The following is a 12,133-nucleotide window of genomic DNA, read 5'->3' as shown; positions in this document are numbered from 1 at the left end:
AAAAAAATTTATTTTAAACAGTAAAATCATAAACAAAAGTAAAAACAAATAACAAAAACAAAGACAGAAATAGAGCAACATACTACAATGCATATGATATAGAATTTCAAAACAAGAATAGAGGAATGGATAAAAGTGATGTGGTATATTCATATAATGGAGTATTACTCAGGTATTAAGAAAGAAAAACTTGAGGCCTTTATAGGTAAATGGGTGTAACTAGAGACCATCCTCATCCGCAGAATAAATCAGACCCACACGTGTAGACATCGTGTTGTCTCCCTCGTATAAAATGGAAAGAAACAGAGCCTTCTTCTCCGCACGTTTCAGTATTTCCTTGTTTGATTTACAGATCAAGGATTAGATTTTAGCTGTGTGTAGACAACTTCAGTTACATATTGTAGATGAAAAAAGAACGCACAACTAGAATTTACCATATACGACTAAAATCTTATATATGACAAAAGTAGGAACCAAACATTATTTTTTTCTCTGCAATACCCAACCACCACTTATCTTAATGGCATTTATTGAATAATCCAGTTTTTCCTCTGAGACTTAATGTCACATCTGTCATTTACTACATCAAATTAGGTTTATACCAGGGGATATTTCTGAATACTCTCTGCCTTGATCTGTTCATTTGCGTTCTCATACTAAAATATTTTGATTGTCATTTACTGACTAGAAAATGTGTTTTATCATTATTATTTTATCAAATATTTTCAGGGTTTTCTTACTTTTGTTTTACAATGAACTTTAGACTAAGTTTGTAAATGAAAACTTTTTCTTGTGTGGTATTGTGCTCAGAATGTTAAATATGTCAACATATTTTGGGACAATGGAGCCATTAAAATATTTAATCTTCCTACATAAGAACACAATATTTGATTTTGTTTCTTTGACAACATTTTTATGTATCTTTAGAGTTCTATTTTCTTCATGGGGATCTCACACGAGTCTTATTAAGTTTACACTTTATTAGACATGTTATCCATCTTAATGCTGCCCTGTAAAAGATTTTTATACTATTATTCTACAACGCTTGTCCTTTTATAAAAAGTAAATTGATCTTATATTAATTTGATATCAACTGAGTCCTCTTATTTTTCTCTACCATTATTTTGGGCTCCTGCTGTTCAGTTACATTGTTGGTGAACAGTGAAATTTTGCTTTCTTCTGCATTTGATTTTGAATAACTGCAACCTTGAAACATGGGGGAGCTCTTGTGTGTCCTGCACCTTCCTTACCCCTTGCTTTAATTCTGGCGATGGGAGATCTCCTCTCGTGTAGCTAAACGCTTGCTTTTGCTGTGGATTTTCACTCTTTGCAGCCATTTTTTGGAACTGTTTCTAGAACTGTTTCCCACTCTCCAATAGTTTTAGGATTTTTCTTTCAGCAAACTCGCAGTCTTAAAATCTTGCATTTTTTAAGAAACAACCCAAAAGCAGAAATCCCCGCAGACCTTCCTGTATGCCATATGGCCCAGAGCAAAGAGGAGTTCAGGACTTTTTACAGCAGTTGTGACCCCAGATGAAGCAAGCAGAACTAGAATGTGTCCCCAAGAATTGGGGAAAAGGACTGCTTCCAAGGAGTTGTAAACGAACTTTTAGGCTTGCTTTAGTCGCTTTCTTGTCTCTAGGACAAAATACCTAACACACACAAGGTAAAGGAGGAAAACTTTGCTTAGGCTTGTGGCTTCAGTCTGCTCTTGGCTGGCTCTGAGGTAGAGACAGGGTGGCAGCGGGAGAAGGAACAAGGAAATATCCTGAACCTGTGGGAGCCAGGAGGAAGAGGATGGAGGGCAGAGCCAGAAGGCAGAGGACGGAGGGGAGAGCCAGGAGGCAGAGGACGGAGGGGAGAGCCAGGAGGCAGAGGACGGAGGGGAGAGCCAGGAGGCAGAGGACGGAGGGCAGAGCCAGAAGGCAGAGGACGGAGGGGAGAGCCAGGAGGCAGAGGATGGAGGGGAGAGCCAGGAGGCAGAGGACGGAGGGGAGAGCCAGGGACAAGAGCCCCCCTTTCAGCTCATGCCCCATCAAGCCCTCACCAAGTAGCCTTGCCTTCTGACAGCGTGTTCAGCCTCTGACCTCATCACTAACTTGAGCCTTGGGGCCATTTTATTTTGTATTTTTAAATTTTTTATTCATCTTAATGAGAAAAAAGATGAAATAGCAATGAAACAGTTTCAAAACTGGTTAGTATGACAGTTACAATAATTAATACTGTGCGTATTGTCTTCGTAGTATTCAGAGGACAAGATGCAGACGTGATGTGTAAACAATGTTAGTACAAACCTTTCTTCTCATTGAACTAAGAGAAAGTAGCTGTATATCTATCCTCATATATATACATATATATATATTTCATACAAAATGATCCTCTATTTGTATTCCCCTTTTTAGTTTTGTTTTGTCAGAGATGGGCATTCCATTGCAGCTAGATACTCTGTATTTGGAGAAGTCTTTAAAGGACCTTTTCATACTGGATGCCAGTCCAAAGATTGTAGGTACTTGTTTTTTTTTTGATACCAGGGATTGAAATCAGGCCCCTGCACTTGCCAGGCAGGTGCTTATTCTACTGAGCTATCTTCCTGGCCCTTATTGTAGGCACTTGAATTCAGCAAAATAACCCAATATAGTCCAACAGTCTGTAATAGTATTGGGTTATCAGAACAACTGGCACTTGTCAGAAGTTGTTGGGCCATTTTAGATCCAAGCCATAGGATTCTGCTGCTGGCCCCCAAATGACGCAGACCCACCTCAAACCTGCTGAGTCAATCCAAGCTGTTTACTCTCTTACTATTTCTTTTAATTTATTTCCGTTGTTCCTCGATCTGGCTGCACTGTTTTACTTTTCACATCCACGTTGATGAGGTAAAGTCTGTCACCATCCGCTTATCATTTCCTGCCACTCCTGGCCTCTTGCTTATCTTTCAACCCATGCTCCTGTCCCACTGTGTGGTCCAGCTTTTTGTGACTGCCTTTGTATTTCGTATTAAGCTGGAGACGTTTGGCAGTGTTTTCTCTTTACATTTCATTCTGTCTTCTATTTAAATATGTCGAGTTTTTCTGTTTCACTTCTAGCTTTTTCTTGTTTCTCTCTGTCCACATTTCATCTGTCTCTCCTTCTCTCCCTCCTCTTCCTCCTCCTTTTTGTTCCTCCTCCTCCTCCAGCTGTTTCTTCTCAGTCTCTTGAGGACTTCTCTTTCTCCACTGTCTCCTAATGGCAGAGGTCACCAGGGGTGAGATCTTGTCCGGTCTTACTGCTTTGGAGTCTTCGTAAGCTCATCCTCACAGATCTCTTATTTCTAGCCCCGATCTTCCTCCAGAATGTGCCATCTGGAAGCATCTCTCCGAGTCACTAGCCTGTAACGAATCCTATACAAACAGAACTCACCTGCACCCCCACCCCACCTCCCTTCTGGTTCTTTGCCTGGACTCCTCATCGGAAGCAATGAAGGCTATAGAACCACGACACAGGCAGTGCCCTGCACTTAGTCCCCTCTGCAACCCAGCAAGGGCTTAGTCTCGTGTCAAGTCTTGCTCGCACAATGGGTTGCTGTCTCCATCTCCTTTATTCTGCTGTCACGGCCCCATAGTCATTCTTATTTCTGTGATTCTCTCTTGAATTACTGTAAGTGTGCAAACCTTTTTCTGTAGGACATCAGAATGACCCTTATATTATGTGTTTGTGCCTTGGACAAAGGCCTGGCTGTCTGGAAGAACAAAAATCCCCGGGAGTCCTCCAAGATCTCAGCACCCAGAGCGCGTCTCCTGTGCCTCCTGCCCAGCCCCAAGCATCCACCAGCCGTCTCCCGTCCTGAATAGTGCCTGTTCACTGTGAAGACTTCAGGCATGTGTCCTGACTTTGAAATCTTGCTTCTTTTCTCTCAGCATGTCACTCTAGAGTATTTCAGAGAGTTTTTGTACGTGCACTTTTATTTTTTATTTTTATTTATCTATTTGTTTTTTCAGAGGGAGCAGAGGCAGCTGCCTTTATTGGTGGCCGTGGACTGGGAGGTTCACTCAGAGGCCACACACTTGATCCTGAAGTCACCACCAGCTGCCAAGTAATTGGTGGCCTCCAGGCTGAGCCGGTTGGGGAACTCGAGTTGGTGCCCATCTGGTCAGGTCGGCCTGGTCGAAGGAGAAGCAGGCCTCCACGATGCTCCAGGCTGGAAGGGGAAGGCGGGCTCATGGTGCTCCGCCCTCAGGCACCACTTCCTTGCTGTTGCACAGGGTGGTGTTGATGTCCCCAGGCATGCTGAAGGAGGGCTGAAGTGCAGGCACAGGCTGTCGCTGTCTTTGCCCAGGTTCAGCGTGAAGATAAGCCATGGTTGAGGCCAAGAGGATGCTCTGGACACTGCTGCGCCAGCTGTCTAAGGATTCCACCCGAGAGCTTGCACGTGCACTGTTAGCACTCCAGATGTGTTAGTTTGTGTCACTAATCTTACTAAACTGCGATATGACTGCCTGTTTATTCATAATTCTTTCTTTACTTGCAAAGACTTTAAAGTTCAATGAGAAAAGATGAATATTCCTTGCATTTTTTTGTATTTCTGAAATCTAGCGCAATGAATTTTGATGAATTGCTGTAATTCATCACAGCCTTGGTGGTAGAACTAGATCATGCTGCCTAATCTAATCCAATTCAATCTAATCTAAGCTAATCAAATTAAGTCAGAAAATGGTTTAATCTAATCTAATTGTTTTAATCTGAATTCTCTTTTAGCCACTCTTCACAGGCAAACATTATTTACTTAATGCGGCTCCATTGCACAGCTTGCCATTCATCTAAATATATCAACCCAGATTCTTTATAATTATTTTAAGTGAGCAGATGATATTTCACCAAATCACTGTCTTATTGTTTATTTGCCTTTCTTTTATTGCAGGCTATTTTGGTTGAAGGCTTTTATTTTTATTTGCACTGCTGATTTTGGAATTCTTATATGGCATTTCTCCCTATTCAATATTGAGCAAACGCGTATTAGAAAGCAGTTTCTTACAAAGGGAGGAGCCCATGTAGTCTTGTCTGGGGAACAAGGAGGACGTCACGCCAAACCCATCCTTCTCGTTCATTATTTCACTTTTCTTTTTGAGAATTATTTATGTAATACATGCCCAAAACAAGGAACCAGCACTGACCTGTCGCCCTACCACAACTGAAGGAGAGCCTGGACATTCAAGTTGGATGCAGATATCCAGTTTTTGTTAAAAGCAGCGCCAGATTTTATCTCAGAAGCAACTGGCTTTTGGGGGCTAAATTCATGACCCAAGAAAGGGTCTGTGATGAACCAAGCGTCCCGTCCTTGCACTTTGAGGTTTCTTCCATTGAGATAGTTGCCGGATGGGTGCCGACTGGGGTGAGGAAGGGGATGTTCTGCCCCTGGGAAGGAGTAGGTATAAGACCTGTGACTGGAAGCAGACCATTCCTGGTGCGTTACATACAGGAAATGCTCAAGGCCGTCCTAGAAATATTTTACATCATGTATTTCCCATCGTTCATTTTTGAAGTTGTTCATCTCTCCAGTAATCTGACAGCGTTATTGAAAGCAGGGCTTTCAAAGTGTTTTGTTCTAGATGTAGTCCGGTCAGCACCCAGAAAGTAGGCATATGGTTTTCCAAATTCTGGCACACATGTCATATAACTGAAGCTTGTGTATTTGTTTCTTTTCAGGATCCTCCACATTACTGAGACAATGAAATTCAGCTACTGTTTATGACACTGTTAGCTTTGTCCTAAAGTTCTTAGATTTTAAAATTTGGCTGAGAGGCTCAAATAAGTTGATTAGGGGTTAAGGTTTCAGGTCCTGTAGGAAGAGAAGGTTTTGGGGTAGACAGTGGAGGACTTACTTTGAGCCAGTCATGGGCTTCATCTGCTCAGCTCAGGCATGTGGTCACCCTCAGTGAACAGAACATGACCTCCATTGGTTGTGCTAGCTTTTGTTGGAGAAACTCATCTTTCTGTAGCAATTACATGCCCAGTTGTTTATCAGTTTTTCATTCATTCTGGTCTTATTAAGTTTCTAACATGTGTTCAAAATTTCAGGAAGTCTAAAGAAGCAGTTACCATGTTCATTTATTATTGAACTACATACCATAAAGTGCCATGTTGAATAAAGTCTAAGGCCAAGATGCAAATTTTTTGGAGAGCTGGCTAAATTTAAGTGTCATGACAAATGCTTCCCTGTTATGCTTCACCAATATGTTCCATTCTCCTTTGCTTCCTGCCCCCTTAGAAGATTATAGTCCTCATGTTCCTTAATGTTAGGAATGACTAATCTTTTCTGGTAACAGATGTGAACACAGGTTCGACTTTAGAAAGAAATTGCCCAAGAGTGATGTGGATCTCATGGTCCAACACTTGCCTTGAGAAAATGCGAAGGTTTCATTTTGAGAGGCCAACATGGAGAAGTAATGGAGTCTGTGGCATCCTGCAGCTTTGAATGACTGCAACACGACAGTGTTCCTACAGGAAGTTCATGGTAAGTGCTCCTTGTATATTTTGGGGCACAGCCATTTATGAGTGTTCCTTAAGGAAATGGTGTACACCAAACCCTTGGACTGTGAGCATAATTCATTCCAGAAACATGCTGGTGCTCTAGGACACTTGTATATAAAAGCAAATTTCTCTATAAGAAATGATGAAGGGCCAGGGAGATAGCTCAGTAGAATAAGCACTAGTCTGGAAAGCGCAAGGATCTGAATTCAATCCCCAGTATCATAAAAAAAAAGAAAGAAAAGAAGTGATGAAAACCCAGATGATTCATATCATAATATGATATGAATATTCATATATTCATATGAAATGAATAAAATTCTGAAAATATTCATATGAAATGAGTAGAATTCTGAAAGATAGTACAAAATAAATAAACTACAAAATACCAGGAAAATAAAGAAATTAAGCTACACTTTCCTTTGAAAGCTTTTGTGGCTAGATGTGGGAGATGAGAGAGGGGTCACTGTGTGGCGTGACTTTTGCTGTCACTGACAGAGCCATTGCTATCTCCTGGCTCAGTGGAATCTTTTTCTTTTTTGTGAGACTTTAACAAGGAACCTACCCAGAGACACTTGCTTTGCATATTTCGTGAAAATGTGACATTACATTGTTGCTGAACAAATTCATCACTCATACTGTCTCAGCCTCCCTATTTGGGTGGTTACTTTTCACAAAATTTTGCAGTATTTCTCACATTTTTTGTATTTCCATAATCTTTTTCTCCTTCTCCTTCTTTTTTTTTCCTTCGGTACCAGGGATTGAACTCAGGACTCTGCACTTGCCAGGCAGGTGCTCATTCTACTGAACTATCTTCCCAGCCTGCCATAATCTTACTTGAAGTGGGGGAGTTCCCTGCCTTTTTCTGCTCTTTCTCTGATGACAAGATAGTCTACATTAACCTCTTGGTGTTAGTAAACAATCATCCACAACCCTACACTTGGGGGGCTGGGCAAAGAACTACTGGCCAGTTGTGATCGCATGACGTTCCACATGATGTACCTTTGTATTGTCAGATGTTGCTTGTTTATCAAGTAAAAATGTCTTGGAAATGTTTGCTCATCTTGCAAATGCTTTCAGAGCAACCTATTGACAATCTAAAATTGTACTGTATTTTTTTTTTTTTTGGTGGAGAGTACTGAAGTCTTAGCCTTGTTATCCGTGGTGTCAGTGTTTCTATTTTTGTTAGGTTAGCATTCCAAGATTTTTCCGGTAACTTACTCTGTATTTTTTCTGTGAAAAATTAGTGGAACTTGGAGACAATTATGCTTACCATAGACTATAAATGCTCAATGTTAATGATCTTCTTGCTTATGTAGATTACCTATAAAAGGGAAGAATGTCAATTGAGGCAATTTTGTTTTACTTTTCTTAGATAAAATGTTCTGTACAAGTTTATTGTGAGATTCAAGCTGATCTTTTATTTATTTCATATGTATTGTCACGTTTAAAAAATATTTATTTGTTTTGTACAGCGTCTTGCTATGCAGCTCAGATTCATGGCCATCCTCCTGTCTCAGCTTCCCTGGCACTGATATTACAGGTGTGCACCAACACACCCAGTTTTGGTGGTCAGCACAGCATAGGGCCACACAGCATGTAGTACTGGAGATCGAACTCAGGTCCTTGTGCTTGCCAGGCAGGCGCTCAGACTGCTGAGCTATCTCCCCAGCCCTGGCATGTTTTTTATATGATACATTGATTAAAGCTTTGTCTGAAATGTATACTTTTATGCATTTTTAATGAAGCAGGATGTATCTTACAGTAAAGAGATCACAGAATTGGGAGAGGGAGGGAAAACTTGACACTGTGTATTTTATTCCTCTTTTATGCAGGGAGAGAGAAGTTGAAAGCCTGAAAAAATTGCAGAAACATTGCTTTTTTTTTTATATTTTAGGGAAGGGTCTGCAGGGTGTTCAGGTCTCAATACTAGGTCAGATTTTTAGTACTCTGCCTGTTTACAGCCCCCCCAAGTGCTGGGATTACAGGCATATGCCACCACGCCCAATCTCAATCACCATCTCAGCATGCCCCGGGGGCGAGGCTGGCATGGTAGGCCTGGGGATCGAACACCTGACCCTTGTGCCTGATTGCAGGAGCTTTAATCTGCTGAGCTATTTGGCCAGCCCTACATTGCTATTTTTAGATTGGTGAAATATTTAATTGGCATTTTTTTTTCTCATTAAAAGAGAAATCCTTCCAATCATGTTAAGAGAAATCTTTTAGTATGTTAAAGTAATGCCGCTCATGTCAGGCTTTGCATAGCAGAAATGAGAAGCACTTCAATTGCCACTTAGAGGTTGAGTGCCTTGGTAAGACAAAGTGAGTAAAGCCTCCGCTGCCTCAGTGTTTTCTTGATCAAAAACACAACTTTTATGAGATGGATATGTGAGCCTTTAATGACTAACACGAGCTATGCAGCCAAAAATGAATACCAGCACAAGCATCATCTTCCTTTGGGTGTGCTGTCATGCTGGTAAGTAAGAGCTATAAGCCAGTCCTCAACACGTCACTAATTTCGGATATGGCTATCGTCTGGGTCTGCTTGGAACTCTCCCAGTCAGAAGTGTGGTCCAGAGAAAAATGACTGAGACTGTAGGGTTCCTTCCTTGGGGTGAAAGAGAAGTGTGCAAAAGCAAAGAAATCCTTTATTGCCAGGCGTGGGAGGGTGGGCAAACGAGAAGCGGAGAGCCTCGAGGTGGAGACAGTGGTTGGCAGTTTTATGGGACCGGGATGGGGCGGAGCTTACATGGGCGGTACAGTGACGCAACAGGCGCTGACTGGGGGAGGGTTGTTGCGCAGGAAAATAAAAATCAGAAGTTCCCGGGCAACCCAGGGAGAGAGACCTGAAGACAGCCTAGGAGCGGCTCGTCCAGTTGGTTCTGGGATTTTTGGCGCTGTGCTGACTCGCGGCCGGTAGACTGCTGCGTGGGCGCAGGCCCATCAGAGGAGAAATAGCAGAACTGGTGCAGCAGGAAAGACCAGGCATGCAGCAAGGGCGCAGTCATCATTTGTTCAAAGGCGCTGGATCTTACGTTTGAAAGTGGTATAGGGGAGAGCAGTGGTCCGTGGAGCACAAAGCGCAAACTCACATAACACGGAAGGAAAAAAGTTACCTCAGGAGCATGCAGAAAGTTAAGGAAAGAGAGTGTTGTACCTTGTGGAGAATGCACAGTGGAATAGAAGCAAGAGTGACGGCTGAAGACATTTATTGTTATATTGTATAAATTAGCTTAATTCTGCAATTAGTAGTTGAGTGGGCGATCTTTTCTTTTTGTTCTAATTTGACTGACAGGTTTGCTCTTGAGTGTAGCTGAGTAAGCATTATTTCCAAATGTGTATGAAAAGAAAGGAAAACTTTTCCTTCCAATTCATTGGTGTAGGGAGAATCTATTTTGAGAATCCCAAGAAGTGGATCATTTGAGCAAAATGGAGACTGTGTAAAGGGTGTACTGATAAATTAATCAACAACTATTCTCTTTTCTTCCATATTTGCATGAAAATCAAATTTTCTCATCAATTTACTGTAGGAACTGAAAGACAGTATCACTAGGGAGGGCAGTTCTGTGTTATCTTATATTACTTAGTGCATGTGTACCTTGTACTTGTCTAAATATTCTCAGAGTCCTCTAGCATCTTTAACACAAACTCTCAGAGCACTGATATTTGATTAGTTGGTGAATAAGCATTTGTGGACACACTGAAGAAAATCAAGCATACAAGTTTCTAAGATATGTATCTGCATATTCTATTTTGTTATACAGAAAACACAGAATTTCGTATTAGACCAGCTCCATGCAAGGAGACACGCCACAGAAATGTCACTGCACAAATTCACCTGGGACATGTTGAGGTGGTATATAGCAGTTGCCAGGCTGTGTGAGGCCAATGGCAGGTTCTGGAGAAATGGTATTGACTCTGACATGACCTGGGAGCCCAGTGTTGCAGGCCACTTATCGGTCACTTTTGCTCTGCTCGGAAATGTGACTAACACTCCTTTAGGAAAGATTGCCACAGGAATTTTTAAATGGAGGATTTCAGTGGTACTGAAATTATATAGGTTATGTTTCAGAAAATAGTTTCATGGTGCCCAATGTTATATCTTTATATTTTTCATTCTAAATTTTTTTTTTTAAGTATTTAGTACAGGGTCTACAGGGTCTCACTACACAGATCAGAATTGTAGTGATTCTCCTGTTTTCAGCCTTCCAAGTGCTGGGATTACAGGCATGTGCCACCATGCCCAGTCTCAATCACCATCTCAGCCTGCCCTGGGGGTGGGCCTTGCATGGCATGCTGGGGATTAAACCCTGGTCCCTGTGTCTGCCTAAGCAGGTGCTTTAATCCCTTGAGCTATCTGGCTGGCTCTATATTCTTCATTTTTAATAAGCAAAACATTAAATATAGTTAAGGTGAATAGCTTCATTCCATGACCACTTTGTGAAATCTTTTAATAAATGCCAATACTTGCATATGAAAACGATAATTCTAGAAACTGTAGGGCAAACTTGGCAGTATGGAAACTTTCCAGTTTATTAGGTCTAGCAAAATGAAATTGTTCTAGATTTTAAATAATCAGATGGCAAAATAAGTTGTAAGAAATATTTATACAATATATTTAAAATATTTTAAAAATAGATATCATTTTAAAACTAGATATCATCCAAAGTTTAAGAGATAGGCTTATATTATTTATATTATTATTATTCCAAATTATATAAATATTTTGTATAAATAGCCGTATAAACATATGCATACATGTAATTTATATTCCTATATGTATGCATGTGTAGCAGATAAAAGCTAAATGGTGATTTTATGTATCTCACATAATACAGTTGCATTTATGCATACATAAAATTGATTATAATTTATATATTAAATTTAATTGTATATGTGGATTCATGTATACATATATAATTAGTTGTGTTTATACTTGAGTGTGCCTATATAATGTTATATAGTTATTATAATTATTACACTTGAAAATTAGAAATATATATGTCTTCTCTTTCTATATTGCAAAAATTCTATCAGGCCTTTCTGTGATTTAATTTTTTTTGGTGACTATTATAGTCTATTAATAACACCGCATCGCCAAGCTGGTAACAGGGACTGTGGCTATAACAGCAAAAATTCTCTTGTTCAGAATATTGATTTCCTTGTTTGAATACATTTAAACAGCTCAGGGGACATCTTATCCTATGTATGAAATTTTATACTATGCCCTCTGTCTTTTGTCATGGTTGCTGTTGTTAAGCCATTTAAAAAATATTAAGAACATAAAATTATGTCTACATAGCTTCAATAAGGTCCCGCTGAGAAAAGGAATTGAGCACTTAATCATGAATATAAAGTGAGGTAGCAGTTCAGTACTATACGTGGAGCCAGTTCCTGGAACCCAGGGCAGGCTTAGCCCGTCAAAGCCATATGGCTGGGGCCAGCGATGTGGCTTAGCAGCTCAGGGCCTGCCTGGTAAGCACATGGTCCTGAGTTCCACTCCAGGCACACAAACATGTACTCTGTGACTTTATATGCCCGTTTACTCAGAGACACCAGAATACTAATTTTCCATCACACAAATAATGCAATTCACCCCATGCTGCTAAGTCCTGTATGAGCAACTTAGAAT

At 40.6% G+C, this 12,133-nt stretch overlaps 1 pseudogene; it reads right to left on the bottom strand.

Annotated features, from left to right (window-relative positions):
* Positions 1-4,021: 4,021 nt before the first annotated feature.
* Positions 4,022-9,509, bottom strand: LOC111813632 (annotated as a pseudogene).
* Positions 9,510-12,133: the final 2,624 nt, after the last annotated feature.

This window comes from Octodon degus, unplaced genomic scaffold (genome assembly GCF_000260255.1).
Source record: "Octodon degus isolate 3935 unplaced genomic scaffold, OctDeg1.0 scaffold00207, whole genome shotgun sequence".
NCBI classification, from domain to species: domain Eukaryota; kingdom Metazoa; phylum Chordata; class Mammalia; order Rodentia; family Octodontidae; genus Octodon; species Octodon degus.
Note: the sequence above shows the minus strand (reverse complement) of the source record. Positions and strands in the feature narration are given on the sequence as shown.